The sequence below is a fragment of the Stegastes partitus genome, unplaced genomic scaffold (assembly GCF_000690725.1).
Source record: "Stegastes partitus isolate 25-593 unplaced genomic scaffold, Stegastes_partitus-1.0.2 Scaffold336, whole genome shotgun sequence".
Lineage (NCBI taxonomy): Eukaryota > Metazoa > Chordata > Actinopteri > Pomacentridae > Stegastes > Stegastes partitus.
In genome coordinates, this window is record NW_007578067.1 from 579,377 (window position 1) to 584,093 (window position 4,717).

At 40.8% G+C, this 4,717-nt stretch overlaps 1 long non-coding RNA gene across 1 annotated transcript; it reads right to left on the reverse strand.

Annotated features, from left to right (window-relative positions):
• Nucleotides 1-3,482: 3,482 nt before the first annotated feature.
• On the reverse strand, nucleotides 3,483-4,710 carry LOC103358848 (uncharacterized). The gene is made up of 2 exons (XR_520276.1): nucleotides 4,621-4,710; nucleotides 3,483-4,240 (listed from the first exon to the last, which is right to left on the reverse strand). It is a non-coding gene; the product is annotated as an uncharacterized LOC103358848 (long non-coding RNA).
• Between the last annotated feature and the right edge of the window lie 7 nt (nucleotides 4,711-4,717).

Genomic DNA, 4,717 nt, shown 5'->3' on the forward strand with positions numbered 1-4,717 from the left:
TCTCCTGTTCTGCCTCCTCTTTTACGTTTATCGAATTTTGGCGGCGCAGATGTTGTCGTTTCTGAATAGTTTCTCATCCCTAAAGAGACGAACAAACGCCAAAACAAGCTGACAAATAGACGCTGTTCTGTTATGATTATCACCAAATCCAGGAGAAGTATCTGACTTTATCTGGATTGTAAAGCAGCTCAAACCCAAATCAACGCAATAAACACAACGAAAACGTTAAATGATGCCACTTCTGGCTGTGCAGTCCTCAAACACAAAACAAATTAGAAGTCAGTCATGACAAAAACATTACAAAAAAATTACAATACTTCATACGTTGAGCATTTTGATTTAGTAAGTCAAAACTGTGAGCAATTATTTGAATTTAATATCGTAATTTTCACTCATTACATCATAATTCTGACTTTTACATCACAATTTTAAACTAAAATCACTTTTTTTTCAGTTACACATAGCATTTAATTATCTGTCTTTATGGCCACGCAGAGCGTTAAACAAAAGCTTTACGTGTTTTGTAAAAACTGTAAAACCTTTTGTTAAAAAACACACTGAAGCAGGAAAGTCTTTTACTCGTGATTTTACATGTTTTATATATTTCTGGGGGGAAATGTATTTATTTCTACTTTTCCTTGAGAAGAGACGCTTTATGTTGTGCAGTAACTGACTCTCTCTGTATATTAGCAATTAATCAACATGAGTTAACTGGAGGTGGCTCGGTGGGTAGCACCGTTGCCTCGCAGCAAGAAGGTCACCGGTTCGCGTCCCGGAGAGGACACCCGGGATCTTTCTGCGTGGACTCTATGTTCTCCCCGTGCAGCGTGGGTTCTCTCTGGGTTCTCCAGCTTCCTCCCACACAGTCCAAAAACATGCTGAGTTTAATTGGTAATTCTAAATTGTCCATAGGTGTGAATGTGAGTGTGCTTAGTTGTCTGTCCCCAAATGTAGCCCTGCGATTGACTGGCGACCTGTCCAGGGTGTCCCCTGCCTTCGCCCTAAGTCAGCTGGGATAGACTCCAGCCCACCACGACCCTAGTGAGGATTAAGCGGTTTATAGATAATGGATGGATAGAGTTAACTGGAAGCGTCACCTGAACAGAGAACAAACACCTTTAACACCACTAAATCATGATTACGAAAACAACTACAAACACAGGTCAGTGTGATGCTGTGTGACCCTCCATGACCTCAGCAGCAACAAACTGAAGGCTCGTTATGAAGACACTGACGCCCTCTGGTGGCTGACGGAGCTACAGCAACGTTTAGACTGTGGTTCATGTGCAATTGGAACATCAGCGTACTTGATGATGTCACCACCTCCGCGAACACACGACATAATGCAGGATTGTTTTATTGGACCAGTGATGAGTAAAGTAATTAACAGTATCCACCTGTGCTAAGTATGGATGGTTAATGTTACTTGTTAAATGAGATGTGTGTGTAGCAGGGTTAGTGGTGCAGCAGTGGTTGTAGGTTAAATGTACATATATTATTGTATTAGTAAGATATAATATCCACTATATATTTTATTTTATTGTTATGTTTATTGTTATAATTGCACAAATTTACAGCTCTCAGTTTTGTGGAACCTTTGCTGGGGGGTCCCTGTTATGTTACATATTCCCTGATAACCTAATGAAATGAATGAAATGAAATGAAAAATACTTTATTTATCCCAGAAGGGAAATTCAGTTGTTTTTAATTTAAATTTAATTGTTTCAGTTTATCTATTTTTGTTTAAAAAAAATAACAAAAAAACATTTGTATAATTTTAATATAAAGTAAATAAAAGTGTTTAGTGCTTAAATGTCATTGTTTTCATTTTTTTAATGTGCCCCTGTAAATTAAACACTGGCCCCACCAGCAACATTTGTCTAGAACCTCCACTGTGTGAATGGCTATGAAACTGCCATGGAGGAATCTCAGGGCTGCATTGTAAGTACCTAATAAGTGGTAAAGATGGCTGCTGCAGGTTTACATAGCTGGCTTCCTTCAGACCTCTCTCAAACATATGTCTGCTGTATCAAGAATTTGGACAAAGCGTTGTCCACAAAATGGCAATTTATTCTTTCTAACATCTTTGTGAACTTCATGTTGCTGTTCACCGACTTGATTGGTTATGAGAAGTTTCTACTTCTTGGGTTTTGATTCTGACCCAAGGGTCATCCACATATCTGAACCAGTAGCTGGTTCCTCAGCACCATGCTTTCCATCTCCTCCATGTAAAGACAAGCCACAATGGGTGACACTTCATGGCACAGTCAAGTTTTTGTCTGTAGAAACCCTATTTCTATTGAAGTACGTAGTGTTCAGGCAGAGGTCCAGCAGGGCGAATATCTGACTGGAGGTAACGTTGGTTCTGGTGTTTACACTGCTTTGCTAGCAGTCTCCACGGCCTTCGATGTAGGAAAACAAGTGAAATGTGAGGTGATGTCAAATTAGACTATGGTTTTGTCTGGAGCCAGTTTCACTTTCAGGACCTTGTTGCCAAAATAGTCACATTTTGTTGTGATGTGAAGTATTTCCAACCAGAGGTACTAAGATGTTGACCAGGTGTTCTGCAGTGTTATAGGTGACTGAGTTAATGCTGCTAAAGATCTTGAGTAGAACACTTTCCTTGCGCATCTTCGGCAGTTCATACATTCATGTCTTCAGGGTAAAGCTCAAATACGATGACCAGTCATTGTCTTTCTCCGTTTTTAGATGTTGTAAACTATTATTGTCTATTTGATGTTTCTCATTCCCTTTGAGTGATACATTGATCTTTACTCAGGGATTATGTTATTATGTATGATTGTTAGTTGGAAGGAGGTGTTGAAACCTTCAACTGAGTCATTTTTTGCTGCTACGAGATCAAGATCGTTGTTCCTTAAGGCTGATGTTGTCACTGTAATGAGGTTAACTACTGGTAAGTGTTATGGAGATGTGAGAAAGTTGAGTCCTTTGGCTAAGACGTTCTTCTCCGATTCAGTTGTCTTGAATATCTACTACTGTGGTGTTTTGTCTGTCTGGTTGGATTCTGGGTTCTCAAAGTCATTTGTTCTTAACTATAATGTTTTGAATTTACCATTTTGGGTGTCCACACTGCCTTTTCAACAACCTTAATAACTTTGTCTGTGACTGCATCGGTAGATGTACTGTCAGTTTCAGAAGGGTCTACTCACTGCGGTCCTTTAGTGCGGTAATAGTAAAATGGATCTGTCTAAAGGCCTGAGCTTTTGGGGTTGAGTCTGTGTTGTCTGCATCTCAGGTTAAAGCAGAGGTGGTTTCCAAAGTCTCCAACTTTCCCCAAAAGCCTCTTAAACTCCTGCACCATTCCAAGTGTTGATTCTTGAGAACAAGGTAATATGTCTGTGTAGAACATAATGCAGTACTTTTAAGGCAGTCCTCAGATTCCTTACCAGGCAGTTTAACAACCACTAATTTCAACACAGAAACACTGAGGACCCAGCTGACCAGAACCCAAATCCAAATGCAGGATACAGAGGTTCAGTGAATGTGGTGTTGAAGGTGTGGAGGTGGATCAGAGAGCCAGAGGAGACTCTGTAGAAGGACAGAGTTCCAGCAGGACAGTCCACATAAACTGATACTCTGTTAGAGACTGAAGACCTGATGGATGTCCATCTGTTATTGTGAATAACAGAGTAACCACGTTCAGAGCAGGTCAGACTCCAGGACTGATTATTACGTCCAAACACACAATCTTTACTGTATCCTCTCCTTCTGATTACTCTGTAACTCACTGATATCTCAACCTCTCCTCTCCACTCGATCTCCCAGTAACAGCAACCAGTCAACAAATAACATTTCTCTGTCTTCTCCATCAGCAATAAAACATTCACCCTATCAGCTAACATACAAGCTAACATGAACCTTTATCATTATGTTTTCTGTGTGCTCATAAAACTGGAGATATATCCAGTAACGAATATTTGCCGTTATTTTAATGAACGAGTTGTTGTCGTGATCCACCTTGTTCTGTTTCTAATGTCTCTGTGGATGCTCTCCAGTTCATCAGCGTCACTTCTTGAAGACACTTGTTCTGTTTGTTGAGGAGCCGATCTGCTGTCAGACCAGCACCTCTAAAAACTTGATGTTCAGAACATCTTACCGCTCTGCAGCAGGAGGTGGTTCTCCTTTAAAAGTAATAGGAAATTCCATCGACTGGTTGCTCTTTCAGGACACACAGCTGGGTTCAGATCCAGGTCCAGAGGAATCTGATCTCTGATGGATTCTGGTAAATAGAGGAGAGAAAAAACACCAGGACGGAAAATTCACTTTAAATTCTTTCAGACAGAATGAACCTTTTAACAGCATTTCAGAATGAATTCATTGTTGGAATGAAGTTGAAACAACAAACAATAGAGTTGATACAACAGTCAGTTCCAATATTTTATGACTACTTCACAGCAGGAGGTTGATGTTCTTTAAAATCAGTGTAGCGACCATTGAACCAGTCACTCTTTAAGGACACACAGCTGGGTTCAGGTCCAGGCCCAGGTTTAGGTCCAGGTTCAGGTCCAGGTCGGTTCCAGTTCATAAAGATGCAGCAGTGATGTGATGCTGACTCTGACATGCAGAAGACTCATGGACAGGTAGAGATGGTGGTCTCACCTCTGAGCTCTGCTCTGGTTCTCCTGTTCTCCACACAGAGAGCTTGTAGAGGGAGGGACTCCCTCCTCTCTGTCCTCACACTGATCCATGCTGCTCA